Consider the following 13,133-nt stretch of genomic DNA (forward strand, 5'->3'; position numbering starts at 1 on the left):
GAGCCCGTGGTAACCACGGTACCGATCCGGGGAGAGAGAGCCACGCTGCCTGTGAAGGCCGCGCTCTCCATCGACCCGTCGGTACCGATCTGGGGACCTAGCCACGCTGCCTGTGAAAGCCGCGCTCTCCATCGACCCGTCCGCCACCGTTGCCGTGCGCCTCCTCCAGGAGCGTCGCCGCCGTGCACGCCTCCTCCAGGAGCGCCGCCGCCATGCGCGCCTCCTCTAGGAGCGCCGCCTTGCGCGCCTCCTCCAGGAACGTCGCCGCCGTGCGCGCCTCCTCCAGGAGCGCCGCCAGCGCGTCCGCGCCTGTCTGGGCTGCCGCCACGCTCGTGGGCGTGCGTGGCTGCCCACTGCGCCGCCCGCGCTCGCGCTGCCTCCCTCTCTAGCAGCTCGAGGTCCGCGTCGGCGGTGTCGTTAGCGGAAATGGATCTGCCGATGCTGCCGCGCAGAGCCTCGACCTCCGCTGCCGCCGCACGCGCTGCATTCGCCGCCGCCTCTGCTCTGGCTGCTGCCAGCTCCGCCGCTGCCAACCTCGACGCCCTTACCACCGCCGCAGCGGTCTCTGTCGCCGCTCGCTCGCGTTCCTCTGCTGCGGCAAGTTGGGCCTCCTGCCGACGCCGCGTGCTCGAGGCGACCGAGCGCTGAGACTGCCCTGCGGACATGACGCGCTACCGGGGGGCTGCTGCGTGAGGAGAGGGCTGCTTCAGACAAGCTGGGAGAGGAGTGAACAGGAGCGGCCGGAGCTGCTGCTACTCTCAGCTGGGGCTGTTGCGAGGCTGGGCAAGGGGATGAGCAGGAGATGCTCAGGCTACATGATACTACGGCTCTGATACCACTTGTTAGTCGCTGAATTCTCACTCTTGGTAGTAGGAGAATTCTTACTCTCATCGAGAGAGGATGACACTAGGAGTTGGGACAATTTTCTTGTCTATTTTTCACGCAAGCTCACACAAATGCCATGCCAACCTGAGGGGTTGGGGTTACATATTTATAGGCTGCTAGCCAGCCAAGCATATGCCAAGATGCTAGTCTAAGATGCTAAGATGCTAGTCTAAGATGCTAAGGTGCTGTCCTCTAAGATGCTGTCCTCTAATATGCTGTCCTAGATGCTAACAGCTACTGTCATAGATGCTAACAGCCAACAGCCAACAACCCATTGTCCTAGATGCTAACAGCCAACAGCCCCACAAAGACTAGATGTTGTCCTTGTGCAACAGCCTCCAACAGCCCCACAATAGACCAGCCAGACTTTTTCATCACAATGAGCTCACGCTCATACGCTGGAAGCTTGGCATGGTGAGGCGCCACCGGTCGGCTGAAGAAGGCGATGGCGCCATCACCTTGGTGCAGCACAGCGCCAAACTCGGCACCGGACGCGTCGCAGTCCACCACAAATTGCTTGGTGAAGTCCGGAAGTTGCAGCAAGGGAGCGGTGACCAGGGCTGATTTGAGGGCAAGGAAGGCGGACTCCGCGTCAGCCGTCCAAGTGAAGGCCTCCCGCTTGAGGAGGGCTGTGAGCGGCGCCGCCACACCGCCATAACCGGCGATGAATTTCCGGTAGTAACCGGTGAGGCCCAGGAACCCCCGCAGCGCTCGGGCCATACGGGGGCGTGGCCATGCCTCCACGGCCGCCACCTTGTCGGCGTCCATGGCAACCCCCTTGGCTGAAATGATATGGCCGAGGTAGGCCACTGACGGCTCGTCGAAGTAGCACTTGGACCTCTTGGCAAAGAGACCGTGATCGCGCATCAGTTGCAGCACAGTCTTGACATGTTGTAAGTGCTCAGCCCACGTGGGGCTAGAAATTAAGATATCATAAAAAAAACCAAAACAAAGCGGCGGAGGAACGGCTTCAGCATGTCGTTCATAAGCGCATGAAACGTCGCCGGCGCGTTGGTGAGGCCGAAGGGCATGACGAGGAACTCGAAATGCCCGTGATGCGTCCGGAAGGCGGTCTTGGCGATGTCGTCCGGATGTATGCGCACCTGATGGTATCCGCTACGAAGGTCGATCTTGGTGAAGAAGCGGGCACCCTTGAGCTCGTCCAAGAGCTCGTCGACCACCGGGATCGGAAACTTGTCTTTAACGGTGACGTCGTTGAGAGCGCGGTAGTCAACGCAGAAGCGCCAAACTCTTGTCATGCTTGCGGACCAGGAGCACCGGGGAGGAAAATGGTGATGTCGACTCCCGGATGATCCCCTGGCCGAGCATGTCCTCGCACTGCCGCTCGATTTCGTCCTTGAGGAGCTGCAGGTAGCGGTATGGCCGCACCGCCACAGGTGGGGATGCCGGCAGGAGGTGGATTCTGTGATCATGTCGGCGTGGTGGCGGTAAACCCTGGGGCTCCTCGAAGATGTCGTGGTACGAGTGTAGCAGCTCCTCCAGCACGGCACGGGGGTCAGCTAGGGCGCGAGCAGCCACGCCCCGGTTGTGCACGCCGGTCCAATGGTGGGAACGGCCATTGTACCAGAAGGACATCGCCAGGGCGCCGAAGTCCCAGACGATTGGTCCCAGCGTCCGAAGCCACTGGACGCCAAGCACCAGGTCGAAGCCACCCAAGTCCAACGCGAAGCAGTCGATGGCGAAGGCCTCGCCGCCGATGGTGACCGGGGTAGCGAGACAGACCCCCGGACTACGCACCCGATCACCGTTGGCCACCATGACGTTGAGGCCAGCGCGTGGGGTGACGTTGAGACCCAGGCGCTTCGCGAGCGTGGAGTGGATGAACGTGTGGGTGAAGCCGGTATCCACCAGGGCGCGCAGCTGGACACCCCCCACTGTCGCCTGCAGCAGCATAGAGTCAGCAGACTTGATGCCAATGAGGGCGTGGAGGGAGATCTCCAGGTCGTCGATCTCGCGGAGCGGATCTTCCTCGTCGTCCGCCAGGTCCATGAGGAAGACGCCCTTGGCGGCGCACTTGTGGTCCTTGCTGTACGGCTCGGGGCAGAAGTAGCACTGCCCGTTCTGCCGTTTCTCCTGCATCTCCGCCGGCGTGAGCCAGCGAAAGCATGGCCGCGGACCCTCTGTCCTGCCGTCCTCGCCGTAGCGCTGGAGGGAGCGGCCGAGGCCGACGCCATAGCGCGGCGGCTCGAGCCCTTAGGTGCCGCCGAGCTATTGACCGTGGATGACTCGGTCTGACGCTGTTCGAACGCCCGAGCGAGACTCATGGCCTTCTGGAGGTTGGCCGGGTACTGCATCAACACATCATGGGCCAGCGGCTGTCCCAACCCGCCCGTGTAGAGGTCGATGATGGTCCGTGTGGCGAGGTCGTCGCAGCGCGCGAGCAGGGATTGGAAGCGCCGCGAGTATTCCTCCACCGTGCCCGTACGGACCAAAGCCTTGATCTCCGCGATCGAATTCGTGCAGATTGGGGGCCCGAAGCGGAGATTGACGAAGTCAACGAAGCGTGGCCACGGCACCATGCCGAAGTCCCGTTCCATTTGATAGTACCACTCTGCTACGATGCCGTCCAGGTGCAGGGAGGCCATCCAAACCTTCTCGTCTTCCGGAACTCGATGGCCGCGGAAGAAGTTCTCACACTTGTTCAGCCAAGTCAGGGGATCAGACTCGCCGTTGAAGGTGGGGAACGGAATCTTGGGAGGTCGGTGCGGCTCATGGTTGCGATCAAAGAAGCGGCCGCCGACGCGGTCGTAGTCGCGATCGTGCACGCGGTCCCCGCGTCCGAAGTCGCGCCCGCCATGATCCGCGTAGTCGCGGTCGCCAGGATCCGCGTAGCCGCGCCCGCCGCGGATGTCGAAGTCGCACTCGACGCGATCGTCATAGCCGCGTCCTCCGCGGCTGTAGAAGCCGCGATCGTAGCCGCGGCGGCCGGAGTCGCGCGCGTCGAAGGGGCGGGTGAAGCGCTTGCGCTCGCGCAATGTGCGGTCGCGGAACGATGTCCAGGCGCGGTCGCGCTCCAGGTCAAGCACGTCATCTTCCTCGGTGGCGCGGAAGGGATCGTCGTCGCCGTGATCGTCATCACCGCTAGGGCCCTTGCCGGCGTCAGGCTTGCCCGTCTCCACACAGGCGATCCTGGAGTCATGCGAATTGAGGCGGTTGTTGATGGTGGAGAGCTGACCCAAAATGCGATCAAGTTTTGCATCCATGGCCGCAGGATCAGGCGCGGTGCCGGGCATGGCTGCCGATGCACCGGAATTGCTCTCTGATACCAAATTGATACGGCGTTGCCGCCGGGAAGAGCGCAGAGGAGAATGGAGGAGTAGGCGGGACTGGGAATTGGAGCGGAGAGGATAGCGTGGCAATGGCGCAGTGGGGAGATCGCCGGCGGCAGCGGCTGAACCGCGCGCAGCCACCGTCGAAGAGGAACCCCACCCGCTCAGGGAGGTTCTATTCTTCTTCGATGCCAATTACATTATTCCTAAGCCACCTTTATAGTTCACGTGCTTTCCTAACAAACCAAGACTTAGATCTTAAAATTCCTCCCGCCTGATTGCCTTTCCAAACCAACTAAGACTGACTCAGCCACTGTTGGCCGTGGTACGCCTGGACCTACGCCGGTACTGCCGGCCTACAAATGAGTCCACAATACATGGTCGCCGATGCACAGGGGACGGTGTTGTAGATGTAGTGGCAAGTGCCACATGGACAGAGGCATGGGCGACACATCAGCATCCTTATTGCTCGGAGAGGATGCATGTAGTACTCGATGACAAACGTCATGGGAGCCGAATGGGTGGTGCATAATCGGCTGATTAGACTAAAGTACATGTGAGAAGTCAGTAGAATCGTCTCGATCAGTGGTGTTGATGATGCATCGGCGATGAGGACGTGCGGACATGATGACCGAGAAGCAATGTTGGAAAGCGTCCCCTCAGCATCGTGTGCCCGGCCTACCAGTACGAGCTAAGGGGTAGAGGTCAGCGTAGTCGACGTCAATGTCGGAGTAGATACGTGCCAGGTTGATGTGCGACTCAATCTCGATCAGTGAGCGGGTAAACCAAAAAGGGATACATGCAGCAATAGATCAAAAACTAGTGGTTGTGGGGTGGCCTGGCCGGTGGCGTCCTCTAGCGATGCTTGCAGTGTGGCCCCATGGCGGGCTCCTGGTGCAGGATTAGACGTATCTTGGTGGTGCAGGAGGGAGCGGTGGATGACGCAGGTTGGTGACAAGTTTCTGACATGGGTGGCCTGCCGAAGCTGTCCTTTGGTCATGTGTACAGGCCAGGTGGCAGCCTCCTGTCACAAGATCAGATGGATCCTGGTGGTGCAGGAGGGAGTGGCAAGGCGTAGACGACGCTGGTTGGTGGCGAGCACTGGCATGGATAGTGGCTGGGCATCCGGAACAAATCGTCTGCCAGGATGTTCGACGGCAGCAGGGCAGGACGTGTTGATAGCAGTGGAGGATGCCGGAGTGCATGGTCGGGGTGCGATCTGCCCTGGCTGTCACCACAGTGACGTAGGGTTAGTTTGTGTCCAGTCTGGCAGCGAAGATCTGGACAGAGAGAGAATCTGATGTTGCGACCCACACTAGAACGATGACAAGGGTGACAAATCAATAGGATGTGCCACCTAAACAAGGGCGCTGCCCCCAGCAAAGGTCGAGCTCTGCGGGGGCACATGGTGTGGAAGCGATATTGTGCCCTAGATCTGAATCTGAACTTGTGTTACCATGTAGGAGGGAGAAAATTGGTGGAATACTATGTTGCTCGTATTACTAAGCCTCTTGGGCAGATGATATAGGAATACGTTGTTTAGGTCCAAAATACTATGATAATACTATTGCCAAGTGGTTACCTGTTTTGGTCACCACTAGACATCAACTTACCTGAACAAGTGAACAAATTCTATATGCTTCTTGAAATATAAGAGAGAATAGTATAAAGGTTCAATTAATGGTGCAGTGGAACTTATGACCTCTGGGGAACTGTGCTGTACTAGCTGAGCTATGTAACATTATTTTAGTAATCTTTCGATTGATATGCTAAAATCTATCCAGATATTTCCTAAGCCTTCTTAAAGTTCTTTTGACAACTATGATATATTAATTTATTTTCATTCCTGTTTTGTAGTTACCAAGCTGTTGCATATATTGAAGCTTCTGCTGTCATTTACCAAGATGGAAAGGTTATTATGTTCCTTAACCACTGTAGCCCTTCTTTTTTATTTGGAGAAAAGACCGCATACTAGCCTACCCTCTAAATGGACAAAGTGTTTTTGTTTTTGTAAAAATCTCTCTACTCCTGTGCTATTATGCCATTATTGCTTGATTGTACAGTGATTTGTGATCCTTTGGTGTCATTGTTGAGCTATGTACGATTAATAAGGATTAAATGACTTAGGGAATTGTGAAATTTGCTGGCACATTTTCAGGTTTGCTTGATTATTATGAATGCCTTCATTAAGAGGAAAGATTTATCAAAGTATTGTTACATATTTATCCTGTAGATTTAGAAATTTGAAGTTCGACAGAAATTCATAATTTTGAAAATGAAAACTACAATCTCATGTCAGTCATAACATTTGGTTGTTAGTAATTTTATTAGTAGTTTTTGGATGGACCTATGATATTTATCTAGCTGTAAAAGGGCGTACCCAGTGCAGGGAGCTCCCGCTCTATGCGGGGTCTGGGGAAGGGTGTTAGTGGCAAGCCTTACCCTCGCCTGTGCAATGCGAGGAGACCGCGACTCGATCTTTATCTAGCTGTACAGGAAATAAATACTATAGTGATAAAAATGAACTGAATGCATGCATACTGTGTTTGAACAATCTTGTAACAGGGCACAATCCTACTGCTCACTCCTATTACTATACCTCTATTGGTATGGCTGAACATACGAATTTAACACATTTGTCTCTCATTTTGTGGTTTAAAACTGCTTCGATAGTAACTTTACATACCTAAAGCAATTATCATCTTATCTGTTATTTTATATAACATTATTTTGTAATGTTATGATGGAAGCAGTAGTGTATCTGTTAACTACAAGTATGTTCTGATGCCTTTTGAAATCCATTGAAGATTTTAATAGAAGTTGACCATCTACAAGGAGTGTCGACTCCATATCTTCAAATTAAAGGGACAAATAAAGACATAGTTACCTCTGCTGGTTCTGCACTCAGCTTGGATGGTTCATACACAACAAAGGTTTGGTTAGGATTCCTGAAATCAATCCGTGCGAAACATAGTTATATATATAGCTTATTTCTATTTTCAGTTTCATGGTTCCTTGGTGCTATGCAGAGCTATCTTCAAATTATTTTGGAGAGCTTACCAGCTGATGGTAATGCATCTATTGGTATTCACAATCAACAAGCTGCAAGGCTGCAGGAACTGGTTGAGTTCATCCAGTCACAGGTATGTTGCTGTAGATACGTATGTAAACTATTTGTACACCATACTAGGAAGCTTCCTTGATAAGCTATCGTGAGGGCAGTAACAATATCAATGCAATGTTTGCAACTGAGAATACTTGTCTGCATTTAGCTACCATATTGTTAACCATTATTGTTTCAATTAACATAGCAGGAAGAACATTATAAAAAAAACGTTAATTTGGAGTCATCCAACATTTGGGAATTGGGATTATACAACTACTAGTTTTTACTATGTATCTAGACAACTTATATCTTGGTGCATAGTAAAAGTTATGTATCTAGAAAACCCAAAACGACTTATAATTTTGGATGGAGTAATTTGCAAGTTCGATGAGCTAAATATTCTAAGTTGAACAAATCGAGGGAACTGCTTTGCTATTTTCTCCAAAATGTTATTGTAATTTTGTCATATTTGATAAATGTGTCAGGATTGTTAAAGTGCGAGATTACCTAATTTTGGACCTTTTAAATATTCTTACACGGCCTAGATTTTTTTAGTATGTCATTTTCTTTAAATTCATGTAGCATTTGTACTAATTACAGACAAAATTGGTCATAATTTAGTATCCTGTGAATGACTGGTTTGACCGGGACTCAGATATTTGCTGCAAGTTCTTGGAAACTGAAACCATAGTCCCAACTGAGAGCGGTAGCAGACACCTCAGTTCTATTTCTCCTCTTTAGTGTGTATATATACATGGGTAAACAGGCAGCCTTTTCTGGGCATCTAAAATGTACAGGGCTATTTAGTACAACTGAACGTTAGCAGACAACTCAATTCTATTTCTCATAAGTGGACTGCTTCATCTGGGCCTCTAAAATGTACAAGGCTACTTAGTTCTTCAACAACTGTACAACAACAACATAGCCTTTCACTCCCAAGCAAGTTGGGGTAGGCTAGAGTTGAAACCCACCAAGAGCCCCAAGTCACGGTTCAGGCACTTCAATAGCTGCTTTCCAAGTACTCCTATTCAAACATAGATCTCTAGGTATATCTCAAGTTTTCAAATCTCTTTTTATTGCCTCCCCTCATGTCAATTTCGGTCTTCCTCTACCTCTCCTCATATTATTAGCTTGGCTTAGGACTCCACAATGCACTGGTGCCTCTGGAGGTCTCAAGCTTTTCTTCAATTGGTGCTACCTCTAAACGATCACGTATATCATCGTTCCGAACTCGGTCCATTCTTGTGTAACCGTAAATCCATCGCAACATACGCATTTCTGCAACACTCAGTTGTTGAACATACCCACTTAGTTCTTCAACAACTGTCTGTCTGCTCAAATTTTATGCTTACTGTTCTTTTCAAGTTATTCTCATATACTGAAATCATTACTCATGCAGGGAGGGAGCTTCAATTCAGATTCATCTTCACCAATGCGAGAAATTTCCTCTACAGATAGTGTTCTTGATGACATGCAGTCCAGGATAAGGAAGCTTGAGAGATGGAATACAATAAACATGGTAATCTTTTAAATTCTAAGTGCTATTTTTTTGTATGTTAAAATTTAGCTGATGGGGATTTGTACATTTGTTACATATTCATGTAACTTTGTTAGTGTAATTCTATATATTATATGTTAAACAAATTTAACATTATGCAAAGTCATTGTTCAACTGTTGACCCACTTAGTTTCATATGCAGGTTCTGTGGACTATATTATTGTCTGCTCTTGTTGGATATTCACTATACCAGAAAAAACGTCACTAGGTGATTAGTTGACCCTCGGGTGAAGAATGACTAATTTTGCTTTGAGTAGTGATCGGAAGGTTTGAAAAAGGACACTAGTCGCATATTGGACACTCTTTCTGCAAATGTTCAGTTTTTTTCTCCTTCGAAATGCTGTGGTGATGTTTCAATGCTGATGATACAGATTCTCTGGCAGTTTTACTGATAGGGTAGGACGCATACCTCATTCATGGTGTTTGCAGAACTGACTTGCACGCCACTAGCACAAAGTTGTAAGTGCTCGGAAAAAAAATGAAAAACAGCATGTAGATACAATATCTAAGACGTGAGAGGTGGCCAGTGTTCATGCCGTCCCAAATAACTGTCTTATTTGTCTGATCACTCCATGTCTGTAAGGTAACGGCGGGAAGGTACAAAAATCTCATGCTGAATGTTTTATTCGTGTGCCCAGTGCCCTCTATGGTTTTCGTGCATTGTTTAGGATTTTATGTTTTGCTTGGAATCTGAGATTTTTCTTCGGGCATGGACCTATGCAAGGTTTCTAGATTTTTGTATCATTCGTGTTTTTCTGGACATGGTACAACAGCTATAAAATTGAATCTCACGAAAATATTGTTCGGAAGATGAGGAATGTAAAAAGGTTGTGGATATCCATCAAAACATTTTGTGCCTATAGTTAACTAGCTATTGCCCGTGCGTTGCCACAGGTAACAAAAAGACTATTAATTTTTAATTATGATAAGAAATCTATATTAACCCAATTTGTTTGTATAATAATTATGCAGCCTCTCAAAATGCTCCATTCACGCATATGCATGTTTCCTTGTCTCAATATCTTGGGCAAAATAGACCATAGAAGATATGAGCATAACAAATTCAGAATCTCACAATATATCAGTTGTCCAATGCAATACCATTGCTACAAAATTTGAGAATTTGGTGCAATGCTCGCTTGCAAATCTTCACCGACCATGTCAAGTAACTGCACAAATTTGTCATTTTTTCTATCAAGCCGAAATGACTCAGGTTGTGGAGGAACTGGAGAACTTGGGGATGCTCAGTTCATCCTTCATGGAACCTTTACATTGCGTGAGGGTGTACAAGTAGTCGAGTACCATCTGTTCAGCCATACCTTGTTTTATAACACACTGCTTGTTTGGATTTCACCAGAACAATTTTCCATTTTTTCACAAAGCTTGCTTGCTTGAGCACCTGATATCATGATCACCCGATCCATCTTCAAACATTTCTGATGGAGCTTGATCAATTAAATGATACCACTCTACATTTAAGAAGGCCAAAGTTTAAACATGGTAACCTATGAAAGCAAATTCACCAGAAATGAACAATCATGTAGCTTATTGTAGCCATTGGTGTACACACAAAGTGATAGATTAATGCATAAAATGGAATGCTGGAGAACAGGAACTACTCTACTTGTAGTTCACCATAAATAATAATATCTTATAAATGTCAAGGGCAAATAAAGGCAGCAACCAGGGAACCACCAAATGCAATATGGGACCAGTATATCAATCACATTCCCAACAAAAGCATGTACATAGAAGCAGAAAATACTGACTAAAATGCTAGTCCACATGTATCAACAGTATTTTACTTAACCGTATATCAACCTAAAAATATTTTTTAGAACAGTAGTCTCAGACCAATTCAAAGGAATATTTGTAGGAGCGAACTACTGCATAAATAGGAAACAATTGCTTGAACGATTGATTCACTATTGCATGAAATACAATGTCACAATTAAAGCCTCTCTAAGCTGCTGCCATGAACGAACTGCACTGAAGCAAAAATACTGTGAACTCTATGAAAAACAATGGCTATAGCTGCCACTGAATTACTTTGCTCCTATCGCCACTGAATTACTTTGCTCCTATCAACACACTGCACGCAAACTGCTACAACCAATACGACTTAGGCAAATGAATTAACTGAAGAAATAAACAAAAATTCTATGCAACCTAAAGGTGAATAGAACTCGTAAACATATAGTTTATTGTTGCTACTGCAAATGACAAGATGAACCAAAGCTAACTGCTTGCAGTTGCTACTGCTACCGAACAGAGCAGGAACAAGCTGAGCTGTTCACTTGCTAATATTCATGAATTTGTACTGATGCACAAAACATAAACCACAAATGAAAATTTTCATGCATATTCCTGCTGGTCAACAAAAACTCTGAAAAATTGGGTACACGTGGGCTAGTGAAGGCTGACTTTAGACAAGCCAAAATGAACTTGATAGCCATTAAGCTAATTATTAAAACATGTGAATGTTTTGTGTTCCATCATGCCGTCTACTGATTTCACCAGGTAACCAGCAGTTGAGGAGCAGGGGCAAGTGTTTGGCAAAGGGGAGAATGCTGTAGGCAACAGATGGGAGAATGCTAGTCAAAATTGAACTTCATCTTCGAAAAGTTTGGCATTATCTTAAAATCATAATTCAATTGTTTAGTATTTCTAATCTTAGCCCACAAAATAGACATGCAGTTTCATACTTACCTGAAAACGGACTAACATTCAGGAATTTGTACTTGCTGGATTATTCAACTGACATCCAATGTTTAAGCACCAAATAGGAAGGTACTGAAGTATTGATAACTCTCTAGTTTAAATAATCCAATATCCTGAGGTTCTGAACTGATTCGATATTCAGAGATATTACAACCCAGAACAAGACATCATGAAAAATTAACAACATAGAGATCTCTGGGTCTTCTAAAAACTTTTCTAACAGAAAAAAAAAATAATTTTAACTATGGCGTAACTAAAAGTTTCATGGAACAAATTCTGCTCAATATGCCATATTCAGGAAGTTGTGCTGTGATCAAGCTGATGATCCTTCAACTAATCCTCCTCCAAAACAATAATCTACATGCTAAATCAAATCCAAATGGGACAGAATAACTTGCACCCAAATGGAACGGAATACATAGGTGAACACCTAAACTGGCTAGATCTAGCAGAGGGTAGAGAGAGAGAGAGAGAGAGAGAGAGAGAGAGAGAGAGAGAGAGAGAGAGAGAGAGAGGAAGCATGGAGGCAGATCTTAATTACATTTGCTGCTGCGGGCAGCGGGGTAGCTGCAGAGGAGCATGTGCACTTCTGGAGATGGAAGCTGCGGTGGCTGCAGATTGTGTGTGTCTTGTTCCGGCGGATGCAGTGCGCCACAGCATCTCGGTGCCTCGGTGGATGGTCGGTCTGGCGCCCGCGCCGCTCTCGGCCGCCCAGGCGCCCGTGCCTCGCCTGCCTCGCGGGCCGGCGAGATCCCGCAACAGCACCGCCCGCCCTGAATCGAGCAGCGGCAAGATCCAGAAGCCGTTGGGGCCAACTATGGGTGCGGGGAAGAAGGGGAGGGCGAGGGAGCGGGTGAGGAGGAGGAGAGGCGGGCGACGGCACGTCGTCGCTAGTCGCATCCACGACGGCACGTCGTCGCTCGTCGCGTCCGCGACGGCAGCAGGGCGAGACGGGAGGTTGATGGAGCAGGCGAGGAAATGCCAGGCCGCCAGGCGCCAGGTGAGGTGGGCGACGTGCGCCTGGCCCACCTGTCGGCACGCACGGGGAGAGAGACGGAGCGGGGAGCATGCCGAAGTGAAGAGGCACGTCGGTGGTGACGTCTCCTGTTTGGTCTTTTGAGGAGCAGAAGAGACGTGTATGAAGCACTCTCTACCATAGGCGCATATGATAGGGGTTTATGTATTGTCATCACCATTTATGTATTGTCATCGCCATTTCTTAAATTTCTAGGGTTAGTTGTACACCCTCCATTCATGAATAGAAGGCACAACTCCTTTATTGCAAAGATCAATAAATGAATTACATGATGTGCCTTCTGAGGAGAGCGCTTCAACTCCACATCACGGAAATTAAAACTTACCTCAAATTCTAGCCTCCCCCCCCCCCCCCCCCCCCCCGCCCCCCGCCGCTTTACAGGTGTGTTGAGAGCCTGGCCTGACTTGTCAGCCCCTCGAGCCTCCACACTGCGTGAGGGAGTAGAGCATGCTTAACTTGCATGTTGTTATTTCCTTCATTCCTAACCACCGAAGGGGTAAGGGTCGGGTCTCGCGACTCCCCCAGCGCTACCGCCGT

The 13,133-nt window shown here is 48.9% G+C and overlaps 1 long non-coding RNA gene and 1 pseudogene across 1 annotated transcript; one reads left to right on the top strand and one right to left on the bottom strand.

Annotated features, from left to right (window-relative positions):
• LOC136498644 (uncharacterized) overlaps positions 1-9,407 on the top strand; it is a 59,067-nt pseudogene extending 49,660 nt beyond the window's left edge.
• A 487-nt stretch (positions 9,408-9,894) lies between these two features.
• LOC136497196 (uncharacterized) lies at positions 9,895-12,716 on the bottom strand. The gene is made up of 2 exons (XR_010769240.1): positions 12,102-12,716; positions 9,895-10,308 (listed from the first exon to the last, which is right to left on the bottom strand). It is a non-coding gene; the product is annotated as an uncharacterized lncRNA (long non-coding RNA).
• Positions 12,717-13,133: the final 417 nt, after the last annotated feature.

Source organism: Miscanthus floridulus, chromosome 12 (assembly GCF_019320115.1).
Source record: "Miscanthus floridulus cultivar M001 chromosome 12, ASM1932011v1, whole genome shotgun sequence".
Lineage (NCBI taxonomy): Eukaryota > Viridiplantae > Streptophyta > Magnoliopsida > Poales > Poaceae > Miscanthus > Miscanthus floridulus.